We start from the raw sequence: 14,171 nt of genomic DNA on the forward strand, positions 1-14,171 counted from the left end.
GAATGATGACCGAGTACAATCTGGTAGGTAGCTCGAGACATCCAAACGAGCTCACTAGACAGATTGAAGTTCAACACTGAAAAATGCTATATGCAGTATACTTGGGGCACTTGTGCTCTGATCAGTTACAGTGTGACTGATGTTGTAGTAGCTATGGATGATCTTGAGAGCTGGGGGAATTGTACTCAACACCTTTCTCATGGTGAAGTAGGAATCAGCAGATTAAAGAAAACACCAATTTGCATTTTTAGATCAATATGGAGTTCTCTTGCAGAACTGTATATAATGTAGAGAGTGCACAAATTAGTCTGCTCCCATTTTACTGACTCAGATCTGGTGCCAAGCGAATCTACAGAGGTCAGCCAAATTGACCCTGAGGTATCAATTAAATGCTTAAGTTGCCAAGGCTGTCAAGCCAAGACAGGTAGTTTATTTGTATTCGTTAGAGGCCAATACCTCCCCTGCTTATTGGTAACTCATCTTGAAGATTTTTAATCAAGCTATCCATATATGTAAAAGAATAGTGTAACAGCTATTAGGTTTCAAGTTTATATATTCAAGAAAATTAACATTTGGTTTTGACATCAGGTGCTTCAAAAATAGGGCCCTCAAATTGAGAATGTGATAAATGACTGTGCAAAATGGGTGCAGGTCATTCTATTGTTAAATTGGTGCAAATTGGTTTAACAACTCCAGGGATTATACCCAATGTCAGAGTAGTGTGTTTGAAGGAAAAGCAGGGAAACGTGAAATAGTTCAGAAAAAAATTACAAGGATATTGCTGGGATTGGAGGGTTTGAACTATAGGGAATGGCTGAATAGACTGGGCTTTTATTTCCAACCCCCCCCCCCCCGGAGCATCAGAGGCTAAGGACCTTATAAAGATTTATAAAATAATGAGAATCATGGATAGGGTTAGTAGCCAAGGTCTTTTTCCCAGGGTATGGGAGTCCAAGACTAGAGGGTTTAAGGTAAGAGGTAAAAGATTTAAAAGGAATCTGAGGCTCAATTTTTACACACAGAATGTGGTGCATGTAACAGGATACCAGCGTAGGTGGTGGAGATGGGTACAATTAGACCATTTAAGAGGCATCTGGATAAGTTCATGAAAAGGAAGGGTTTCGAGGGACGTGGGACAAATGCTGGCAAAAGGAACTGGATCAGTTTAGGATAACTGGTTGATGCAGATGAGTTGGATTGAAGGGTCTATTTCCATCCAGTATAATGACATGCCCTGTTGAAACTTTTCATCTGCCCTTATCAGGAGTATTAACAAGAAATGCAAATGTAAGAGGAGAACAATGTTTATTCTGTTTACTTGTTGGCAATTGAGCTCTATTTCTTGCTATGAGAATTTTGCATGTTCACCATGTAAGTTATCAGTTGGGTGATGACTGACAGTTAACTGCTAAGCTTTTGTTTAGATTTTATACCAGGCAGATTGACTTTAGATTAGATGACTTACAGTGTGGAAACAGGCCCTTCAGCCCAACAAGTCCACACTGACCCTCCAAAGAGCAACCCACCCAGACCCATTCCCCTGCAACTAACACTATGGGCAATTTAGCATGGCCAATTCACCTAACCTGCACATTTTTGGACTGTGGGAGGAAACCCACGCAGACACGGGGAGATTGTGGGAACTCCACATAGTTGCCTGAGGTGGGAATTGAACCCAGGTCTCTGGCGCTTTGAGGCAGCGTGCTAACCATTGTGCTACCATGCCGCCTTTTGATGGGTCAAGGAATTTTCCTGAGAAATGAATCAGAGAATGGTGGCCATTTATTTTGTTGAGTTGAAACAAATGTAGTTTTTGTAGATATTCTTTATCTCAGTAAAGTACCATCCCTGTGTATGAAGATATGTAGCTTGCAGGGCACACTGCAAAGCATTAAATTGATTGTCAGTGTAAATGTTTACATTCTAAATATTATTTAGCAAATGTTGGCCAATTGCAGAATCACCCATAATATTGTAGACTGTGTTTTGATGTTTGCAAGCATGGGCTAGTTGGGTACAGTTAGCAAATGCTCTGCTTGTTGTGAACAACCAGAGGGATATGCTTCTTGATCTGGTCCACCAGTGTTTTGGGGCATACGGCCTACATGCCTAGCATCACCTCAGTACTGAACGTTGTAAACCACATGACTAATTTGATGGGAAAGAATGTTTTCTTGGCTTGATAGTCAACAAGGTGGCTCAATGCCTAGCCCTGCTGCCTCACAGTGCTAGGGACCCAGGTTCAATTCCAGCCTTGGGTGACTGTCTGTGTGGAGTTTGCACATGCTCCCCATTGTTATGGCCTAGGCCAGATGCCTCAAAACCTTTCAGGAAGGTAGCCCAGACCCTAATCTTTCTAGTTGTTTTAAGCAGGTGTAAAGTGGGTATTCCAGGAGAGATTCAGCTGGTCAAATCACTTAATTTTAAACAAAACAAAATTTATTTACAAGATTACCAAATGAAACACAGAGAACAGAAAACAGAATACCGAATAGTGTATACTATCCAAAAACCCAACAGATCATCCCATTTAATGATGCTGTTCCAAAATACTTGCAACAATGCCCATAAATACCCCTTGGCACAAAAGTAAAATCAAACACAAGTTCTTACAGGATTGAAATCAGAGAGAGAGAGAGGACCAGCCTGAGCTTGCTTATGAATTCTAGCAGCTTTTCACACTACTGCTACAAAAACACCAAACCAGAGAAAAGCTGATCTGGGACAACTGGCCACTCCCCTTTCTTGATACAAGTGTTAGATTTCAAAACTTTAAAGCCTTCAGCCTGAGGCAGTATCTGTTAGCTGTAAACAAATTGGCCCAAAACCCAACCAAACGCAGACTTTTCAGAACGTGTCATTTAGAATCTCTCTGAAAAAAAGGACAAACTAACCTTGTTAAAGGAACAGTTTCGCCACACCATGTCTGTGTGTGTTTCCTCTGGGTGCTCTGGTTTCCTCCCACGGCCCAAAGATGTGCAGATTAGGTGGATTGGCCATGCTGAAATTGCCCATAGTGTCCAGGGGTGTGCAGACTAGATGGATTAATCATAGGAAATGCAGGGTTACAGTGATGGGCTGAGTCTGGGCAGGTTACTCTTTGTTGGGTTGGTGTGGACTCAATGGCCTGAATGGCTTGCTTCCAAACTGTAGGGATTCTATGATTGGAACAGCATCCTGCTCATGTGGAAAAACACTTATATTGCTACTGGATAGTAAAAGCATGAAACAGTTTGCAACGCCTGTTGCTCAGATTTGAGGGACATCTGAGGTAGACTGGTCATTTTTCAAGATGAGGACCCATCCTTTATAGAACTTTTCATGTCTTAACCTAATCCATGAATTTGTATGATATACTGTGTGAAATGATCTGATCAGTGTAGTTATTATCTTGCAGATCAGTTTGATACACTGTTTTTCAGCATTACTTGCACATGGGGCTTGAGCCCTATTATTAAGGCTGTTGATAAACCCAATCCTATGTATTGCAAGTTGAGGAATCCTATTATGTATATTGACTAGTGAAGACCAGCAGTAGACAGTAATAGATAATCTGCTGGCTGATTTCTCAACGACATCAAGGAAAAGGAGCTCATTTGACAGCTCCATTTCAAATGTAAGTTTGAAGACAGGATGGAGCCAATTAAGACATGAAAGACACTATATAAAAGAACATATAAAGATGTAAGTGAATGCAATTAATGAAAATGCAAACCTTATCCAGAGGTAGAGATAGATGGAATACAGATTAGAATTGACATCTTGGAAAAATTTCACAGGATTTCACAGAAATTTTATGTTGGCCATTGTGCCTCCGTTATCTAGCTCTGTTATCTAGTGCCAATCTTCTGCCATTTCCCCATATTCCTGCACACCCTTACTATCCAAATGATCATAAAATGTTTTTTTTAATGCCTTAATTGAACCTCCCTCGACATTTCCAGGCAATGCCTTCCATACCCTAACAACTTGCTGCAAGGAAGGAAGTTTTTTTCTCACATTACTTGAAATCTATCCACCCTCACTCTTGTTTCTTTTACAGGAAGAAATTGTTTTCCCCAATGTAATCAATTGAGTACACCCTCATGATTTTGTAAACCTCAGTCAAATCTCCTGTTAATCTACTTCTGTCCAGGAAGAATAGTCCAAGTTCTTCAATATAGCCTCAGAGTTGAAGTTTCCTATAATTGGAACCATACCCCCAATAAGCTGCTTATGCATTCTCTCCACTTCATTCATATCTTTCCTATAATGTAGCATCCACAACAGCATCCTGTTCTCCAGCTGAGGTCTAACAAGTGACCTGTATGAGTCTAAAATTACCTCCTTGCTGTGTGCGCCTATTAATAAAGGTGACAAAATTGTCTGTTTTATTTACTACAACGTCCACCTATCTTGCCACCTTCAATGCGTCGTTTGCACATACACCCAGGGCCCTCTGTTCCTGCAGCCCCTTTAGAATATAACCTTTACTTTACATTGGTTGGAAGATCACTGAAAGACAAAGTACACCATCCAAACTTCACTGCATTTAACCTCTTCTGCTACCAATTTACTCAAACCACCAATCTATCCTATCCTCCTCATAGTTTACAATTTTTCTACGTTTAGTGTCCTCTGCAAATCTGGAGATTGTCCTCTGCACACCCAAATCTAGATCATTTACACATATGGAAGGTGTCATCGACAGTGCTATCAAGCAGTACCTGCTTAACAATTACCTGCTCAGTGATGCCCAGTTTGGATTCTGCCAGGGCCACTTAGCTTCTGGCCTCATTGCAGCCTGGGTTCAAACATGGTCAAAAAAGCTGAATTCCATCACTGAGATGAGAGTGACAGCCCTTGCAATCAAGGCTGCATTTGATCAAATGTGGCACCAAGGAACACTGGAATCAATGGGAACCAGGGAGAAAACTCTCTGCTGGTTGGAGTCATACGTGGCATGTAGGAAGATGGTTGTACTTGTTGGAGGTCAGTCATCTGAGCTCCAGAACATCACTGCAGGAATTCCTCAGGGCAATGCCCTAGGCCCAACCATCTTCAGTTGCTTCATAAACGACCCTTCCTCAGTCGTATGATCAGAAGTAGGGATGTTCACTGATGATTGCACAATGTTCAACCCCACTTGCAACAGCTCAGATACTGAAGCAATCCATGCCCAAATGAAACAAAACCTGGATCCACAAACATCCACTACTTTCACCACTGACGCTCAGCAGCAGCAGTGTGTCTGGTTTACAAGATGCACTGCAGAAATTCACCAAACATCCATAGACAGCACCTTCCAAATCCAGAGCACTTCAGTCTAGAAGGACAAGGACAATAGCTATATTGGAATACCTCCAGCTGCAAGTTCCCCTCCAAGCTACTCGCCATTCTGACTTGGAAATGTATTGCCATTACTTCACTGTCACTGGGTCAATATCCTGCAATTCCCTCCTACGGGCACTGTGTGTTCTGTCTATTCTATGGTGACTGCAACAGTTCACGAAGGCAATTTACCATCAACCTCTCATGGTGAACAAGGATGGGCAATAAAGATGTTGGCCAACTAGCGATGCCCTGTCCCATGAATACATTTTTAAAAATCAAGAAAGAAGGAGTCCCAATACTGACTGCTGGTCAGTCCCAATACTGACTAACTTTGTATCCATGTCCTCTAACTTTACTCAAAAGTCTGCTATAAAAAATGCGCTCTGGAAATACATGCGTACCTCATCAAAAAGTGCATCAACCCTTTGTGTTACCTCTTCAAAAAACTCCAGCAAGTTAGCTAAATATGATTTCCCCTTTATAAATCCATGCTGAATCATCATAATCAACACAACCTCTTCCACAAGACAACTGATTCTACCCCAAACAATTGTTTGCAAAAAGTTTCCCCACTACTGAAGTTAAACTAACTGATCTGTAATCATTGGAATTGGCCTTACAACTTCTTTGAACCAGGCCATAATATTGGCAATTTTCCAGACCAGGGAAGACTGAAATATTATGGCCAGTGCCTCCACAATTTCTACCCTCACTGCCTTCAAAATCCATGGATGCATCTGGTACCTTGGTAAATATAACGGCCAACAATCTATCAAAGACTTAGAACATAGAACAGCACAGCACAGGTATGGGACCTTTGACACACGATGTTATGCCGAACACGATGGTAAATGAAATAAATCTCTCTGCCTCCCTTGGTCCAGATACCTCTGTTCCTTGCATATTCATTTGCTCACCTAAAAGTCCTTTAAATGTACTTATCATATCTGCCTCAACAACCACCCCTGGCAGTGCATTCCAGATTCCTGCCTCTCTCTGTGTAAAAAACCTGCCCCTCACATCTCCTTTGAACTTTACTCCTTTCACCTTAAATGCATGCCCCTTATTATTAGACATTTCAACTCTGGGAAAAAGATTCTGACCGTCAGAGCTATCTATGCATATCATAACTTTATAGATTTTTTAAAGTCTACACTCAGCCTCCACCGTTCAAATGAAAACAACCTGAGTTTTTCTAGCCTCTGCTTACAGCTCATACCTTTGAATCCAGGCAGCACCTCTTCTGTCCCCTCCCAAAGCTTTCACATCCTTCCTGTAATGTGGTGACCAGAATTGAACGCAATACTTGAAGTCTGGCCCATCCAAGATCTTATAAAGCTGCAACATGATATCTTGACTTTTGTACTCAGTTCCCCAACCAATAAAAGAAAGACTTTTTCCTTATTATTTTTGATCCCTTCTAGTGACTGAGTTTCTTCCTCTGTTACTACAGCCTGGGTAGCATCCTCTTTTGTAAAGGCAGATGCAAAGTATTCATTTCCTTCTTAAGCTATGCTCCTACCTCCTGCTGTAAATACCCTTTTTGGACTTTGATTGGACCTACACATCCTTCAACAACTCTTTTGCTGGTTATGTGCTGATAGAAGACTTCACGATTTTCCTTTATGTTTACTGCTAGTGTTTTCCATAGTTCCTCTTCGTTTTCCTTATTGGCTTTTTCACCTCACCACCCACAAAAACCTTTAATATTCCTGTTGATTCCCAATTGAATTTCCTGCCTTACACCTGTCGTAAGCACAACCTTTCCTTTCAATATTAATTTGTATCTCATTTGTCACATAGGATACTTTGGATTTGTTTGTCCTACCTTTTGCACTGGAGGCAATATAGCTTGAATATATCAAAATCATCTGTTCCTTGGAGATGGCCAATTACTCAGTTACTGATATTTTTACCAACCTCCTATTTCAATCAATCCTGTCAGCTCAGTTCTAGCCCCACTGATGCCAGCTCTCAACTAATTGATTTTTCTTGGTCTGGATTGTTGTATTTTATTTTCCAACACCTACCTGAACCTTATGATACAATGATCACTGTCTCCTAAACGTTCCCCACAAACACTTGATCCACTTGGCCTATCTCATTACCAGATCCAAACATACATCCCTCCTTGTTTGACTGGACACATATAGCTGTAGGAAGCACTCCCCAACATAATTGAGGAACACCTGTCTTTTGCAGCCCCTTTCATTACCAGTATCCCAGCCTATATCTGGGGAAACTGAAGTCTCCAATTATAACTGTTCAATAATCCTGGTGTTTCCCTTGAATTTCCCTGCAGATTTGTTCTACATGTTTTCCCTTAGTTGGTGGTCTGTACACCATACAAAGCCATGTAATGCATTGCTCTATAATTCCATTGTTCTAGCCAAATTGACTCCATCCTTGAATGCTCTGAGATAACCTCCTTCTCTAGCACTGCAATATGCTCCTTAACCATCACTACTTACCCCTCTTCCTTTCCTGCAGTATTGTGAGACTATGTCCTCTGGTCCAAGACTCACCCATAAGGGGAAACAATTTTTTCATATTTACCCTGTCAAGTCTCCTAAGAATCATATAGGTTTCAAAAAGGTTGCCTCTCATTCTTCTAAACTCCAGTGGGTATAGGCCCAACTAATCAACCTCTCCTCTTAAGATTTCTCCACAAGCAGTGTCAGCCCAGTGAATGTTCTCTGGACTGCTGCAAATGCCATATATCCTTCTTTAGATAAGGGGCTTAAAACTGTTCCAGCTGTCGGCTTGGAGAGCTTTAGCAAAACCTCTCTACATTTATACTCCATCCCCCCGAAATAGAAGAATTTGCCTTCCCTATTACCTGCTGAACTAGGATGCTAGCTTTTTGTGATTAATTCTCGAGCACTCCCAAAATTGCTGTGTTTTGTAACTGTCCACAATCTCTCCCTATTTAAATAATAATTAGCTCCTCAATTCTTCCTGCCACAGTGCATAACCTCACATTTTCCTACAGTGTATTCCATCTTCCAAGCTTTTGCCCATTAACCTAATCTATCTATATCCCTTTGCAGAGTTTTTTGTGTAATCTTCACCAGTTGCCTTTCTGTCTATTTTTGTGTCATCTGCAAATTTGACTATGGTACATTTATTTTCCTCATCCAAGCCATTAATGTATAGTCTGAATAATTGTGGCACCAGTGATGAAACTTGTAACTCTCCACTACTTACAGATTACCATCCTGAAAATGCCCACCTTATCCCAATTTTCCATCTTTTATTAGTTAGCCAATCCTCTATCCATGTTAATATATTACCTCCAACACCATGGGTTCTTATTGTACTAAGTGGCCTAATGTGTGGTCCTATATCAAATGCTTTTTTAAAGTCCAAATGTATTGCTTCCCCTTTATCTATAAAAATTGTTATTTCCTCAAAGAATACTAATAAATTTATTATCATGTATGATTTCCATTTCATGTTGACTCCGCCTGATCATATTATGTATTTCTGAATGCTCTGCTATTACATTATTTATAATAGGCTAACATTTGCTAAATAACAGATGTTATGCTAACTGACCTATTGCCACCTGATTTTTGTCTTCTTCCTTTCAAATATAGGTGTTACATTGGGAGTTTTCCAATCTTCTGGGACTTCTACAGAGTCTAAAGATTTCTGTAAGATTATTACTAGTCCATCCACTATCTTTGTAGCTATTCCTTCAAAATACTAGGATGGATCCCATCAAGTCCAGGGGACCTATGTGTCTTTAGCCCTATTAGTTTCACAAGCACTTTTTCCTCTCTTGATAATTAGTGTATGTATTTCCTCTCCTCCTTTTGCCCCTTAATAATTTAGTAATTTTGGAATACTATTAATGTCTTCTACTGTGGAGACTGGTGCAAAGTACTAATGCAACTTCTCTGCCATTTCCTGGTTTCCCATTATGTCTCCCCAGCTTCATTCTCTTCATGAATAATGTTCACTTTGGCTTCTCTCTTTTTCAATGCATTTAAAGAAACTCTTGCTGTCTGTCTTTATATTATTGCAAGATTACCCTCAAAGCTCATCTTCCCACTCGACAACTTTGTGGCCAAGGAAGGTTCATTCAGAATGAGTCATATAAGTTGAATACCAGAACAAAGAACATAGAACAGCACAGCACTGTACAGGCCATTCAGCCCATGTGGTGGTGCTAAGCATTTATCTTTACCTAAGATCAACCAAACCTACACACCTCATAGAGTCATAGAGATGTACAGCATGGAAACAGACCCTTCAGTCCAACCCGTCCATGCAGAACAGATATCCAAACCCAATCTTGTTCCACTTGCCAGCACCCGGCCCCGTAAACCTCCAAACCCTTCCAATCATATACCCATCCAAATGCCGCTTAAAAGTTGCAATTGTACCAGCCTCCACCACATCCTCTGGCAGCTCATTCCATACATGTACCACCCTCTGTGTGAAAAAGTTGCCTTGTAGGTTCCTTTTATATCTTTCCCCTCTCACCCTAAACCTATGCTCTCTAGCTTTGGACTCCCCGACTCCAGGGAAAAGACTTTGCCTATTTACCCTATCCATGCCCCTAATAATTTTGTTAACCTCTATAAGGTCACCCCTCAGCTTCCGATGGTCCAGGGTAAACAGCCCCAGCCTGTTCAGTCTCTCCCTATTGCTCAAACCCTCCAACCCTGGCAACATCCTTGTAAGTCTTTTCCGAACCCTTTAAAGTTTCACAACATCTTTCCGATAGGAAGGAGACCAGAATTGCGTGCAATTTTCCAACAGTGGCCTAACCAATGTTCTGTACAGCCGCAACATGACCTCCCAACTCCTGTACTCAATACTCTGACCAATAAAGGAAAGCATATCAAACGCCTTCTTCACTATCCTATTTACCTGCATCTCCACTTTCAAGGAGCTATGAACCTGTAGTCCAAGGTCTCTTTGTTCAGCAACACTCCCTAGGACCTTACCATTAAGTGTATAAGTCCTGCTAAGATTTGCTTTGCCAAAATGCAACACCTCGCATTTATCGGAATTAAACTCCATCTGCCACTCCTCAGCCCATTGGCCCATCTGGTCCAGATCCTGTTGTAATCTGAGGTAACCCTCTTTGCTGTCCACTACACCTCCAATTTTGATGTCATCTGCAAACTTACTAACTGTACCTCTTATGCTCGCATCCAAATCATTTATGTAATTGACAAAAGTAGATGACCCAGCACCAATCCTTGTGGCACTCCACTGGTCACAGGACTCCAGTCTGAAAAGCAACCCTCCACCTCCACCCTCTGTTTTCTATCTTTGAGCCAGTTCTATATCCAAATGGTTAGTTATCCCTGTATTCAGTGAAATCTAACCTTGCTAATGAGTCTCCCATAGGGAACCTTGTCGAGTGCCTTACTGAAGTCCATATAGATCACATCTACTGCTCTGCACTCATCAATCTTCTTTGTTACTTCCTCAAAAAACTCAAGTTTGTGAGACATGATTTCCATGCACAAAACCATGTTGACTATCCCTAATCAGTCCTTGCCTTTCCAAAATACATGTACATCCTGTCCTTCAGGATTCTCTCCAACAATTTGCCCACCACCGACGTCAGGCTCACTGGTCTATAGTTCCATGGCTTGTCTTTACCACCCTTCTTAAACAGTGGCACCATGTTAGCCAATCTCCAGTCTTCTGGCACCTCACCTGTGACTATCAATGAAACAAATATCTCAGCAAGAGGCCCAGCAATCACTTCTCTAGCTTCCCACAGAGTTCTCGGGTACACTTGATCTGGTCCTGGGGATTTATCCACTTTTATGCATTCTCAATTTACTGCTGTCCATGTGCTTATACAGCAGTCACATAAATGTTCCTAATGGCACTGACCCTACTACCATCACTTACAGTGCATTTCATGCACTCACCATTCTCTGCATAAAGAACCTACCTCTGACATCTCCCCCATACCTTCCTCCAATCACCTTAAAATTATGATCTCTCGTGACGGGCATTTCTGCCCTGGGGAAGAGTCTCGTGGCTCTTAAACTCAATTTCCCTGTTAATGAAAGCCAAAACACCATACGCCTTCTTAACAACTCTTTCAACTTGGGTGGCAACTTTGAGGCATCTATGTACATGGACCCCAAGATCTTGCTGTTCCTCCATACTACCAAGAATCCCGTCTTTAATCCTGTATTCAGTATTCAAATTCGTCCTTCCAAAATGAATCACTTCACATTTATCTATGTTGAACTCCATCTGCCAACACTGCATCCTATCAATGTCTTGTTGAAACCTGCAACAGCCCTCGACACTATCTACAACACCACTGATCTTTGTATCATCAGCAAACTTACTAACCCACCCTTCCACTTCTTTATCCGAGTTATTTATAAAAACTACAAAGAGCAGAGGCCCAAGAACAGATCCCTGCGGGATACCACTGATTAACAACCTCCAGGCAGAATATGTTGCATTCATAACCACTCGCTGTCTTCTTTTGGCCAGCCAATTCTGTACCCAGACAGCCAAATTTTCCTGTATCCCATACCTCCTAATATTTTGCATGAGCCTACCGTGGGGAACCGTGTCAAATTCCTAACTGAAATCCATATACTCCACATCTATTGCTTGACCTTCATCAACTTGTCTTGTCATATCCTCAAAGAACTCAATAATGCTTGTGAGGAATGACCTGCCCTCACAAAGCCATGCTGACTATCTTTAATCAAACTGCGTTTTTCCAAATAGTTGTAAATCCTATCTCTCAGAAGAATTTCTAGTACCTTGCTTAGCACAGACATAAGACTGACTGGTCTGTAATTCCCAGGGATTTCCCTATTCCCTTTCTTGAACAGAGGAACAACATTTGCCTTCCTCCAATCATTCAGTATCACTCCCGTGGAGAGTGATGATGCAAAGATCATCACCAGAGGTTCAGCAATCTCATTCCTTGCTTCCCATAGTAACCTTGGATACATCTGGTCTGGCCCTGGGGACTTAGCTATCTTGTTGCTTCCCATAATTTCTAGCACATCCACTGTCTTAATATCAATCTGTTCAAGCCTATTAACGTGGTCCACAATGTTCTCACAATCAACAAAATCCCTCTCTCTAGTAAATCTGAAGCAAAACACTCATTTAGAGTAACCCCTACCTTTACAGACTCCAGGCACAAGTCCCCTCCACTATCTCTGATCGGCCCTAAGCTCTCTCTGATTCTCTTATTCCTCATGCAAGTGTAGAACACATTTGGGTTTTCTCTAATCCTTCCCACCAAGGGTTTTTCGTGCCCTCTCCTAGCTCTCCTCAGTCCATTTTTGAGTTCTTTCCTAGCTACCCTGTAATCCTCTAAAACTGTGCCAATCCTGGCTTCCTCAAACTTAAGTAAGCTTCCTTCTTTCTCTTGAAGAGAAGCTCCTCTTCTCTTGTCATCCAAAGCTCCTTCACCTAACTTGCAAATCTGCCAATATATACCAATGGCAGGAGATATCTGTGGAAGAGAATCTTGATCAGTTATGCAATGGAAAAATTTCAGAGCCTTTACTTTCAGGAGTGCTAAGTTACAACATGCATGTTGAAGTACATGAATTTGTCACAACTTGAATTCCTTGGCCAGCTGGTTAGCTTAGTTGACTGGGCTGTTGGTACAGATCAGATTAGTGTCAATAGTATAGGGCTCAGCTCCTGTTTTTCCAGGAGTGGATTTGAGATTGGTCTCCTTGACCTACCTATGACAAAGTTTATTGTGCCTGTCTTCAGGTAGAGGTCTCAAGAAGAATGATTCTGTGATATGTCTTCGAATCTTTTAAGACTACCAGACACCAGATGATCACAAGTTGATGTTACTATTGTCCTTGACACTCTGGAAACCTTTGACATGATCAACAATACAATCCTCCTTCAATTTTTCTTATTGATTCTCTTTTACTTAACTGATAGTAACCAAAGCACCCTCAGTTGCATTATCTTTTCCTGCTCCCACAACATAACCACTGGAAATTTTCAAAGAACGATCAATTAGGATTCTGGGTAATCCAAGACAGAGGACGGGAAAAATTTGTGGCTGTAACAGCTACTCCTTTTTTGAGTTTTTTTAGGTGTTGGAGATGATTTCCTCAAATTCCAGCAGCAGCATTTACTGTTTTATATGCTGTTGCACTGTTTTGGAACTTTGGAGAAAAAAAAGTCAAAACAACAGCACTTTTAAAAGGAGTAAGAATGGACAAAGGAAGCACATGGTGAAGTCATGGAGAGAGAGAGAGAGAGAGAGAGAGAGAGAGAGAAACCCACATTGCTAGCAGTTACTGCCTTTGCTGCTGAATTAATGTATCGCTGGACATCGGAGTGTGACTGGGAAAATTAAAAAAGTGAAATTTACAACTGATCTTGGAGGAACTTATTTGGGAGAGGTCATAGCACAGAAGCAGATAAGTGAATTGTAAGCGTGGCCTTAAAATAACTCTGCATGTTGTATTGAGCTATATCTCTTGATTAAACTTAAAATATAAGCCATTAGTACTAATTCAACCTGGAGCAGTGTTTTGTAGAGGAATAAAACAGTGCTATTTTCTGGGTCTGTGGATTGAAAGAAGCAAACATGGCCCTTAGTAGAGTGATATGCTCTTCTTGTTGGATGTGGGCATTTAGCGAGAGTTTACGGGTTACTGAGGATTATATCTGCAATAAATGCCATTTCTTGCGAATTCTATCAGATCGAATGGATCGGTTGGAAAGACAGTTAGAGGCAATGAGGAATTTACAAGAGCAAGGGGATGTGATGGATGGCAGTTATAGGAAGGGGGAAAAGTTGCAGATACAGTCATATAGATGGGTTAAATCCAGGAAAGGTAAGAGAGGTAGGCAGGTAATGCAGGAGT

This window comes from Chiloscyllium punctatum, chromosome 9 (assembly GCF_047496795.1).
Source record: "Chiloscyllium punctatum isolate Juve2018m chromosome 9, sChiPun1.3, whole genome shotgun sequence".
NCBI classification, from domain to species: Eukaryota; Metazoa; Chordata; class Chondrichthyes; order Orectolobiformes; family Hemiscylliidae; genus Chiloscyllium; species Chiloscyllium punctatum.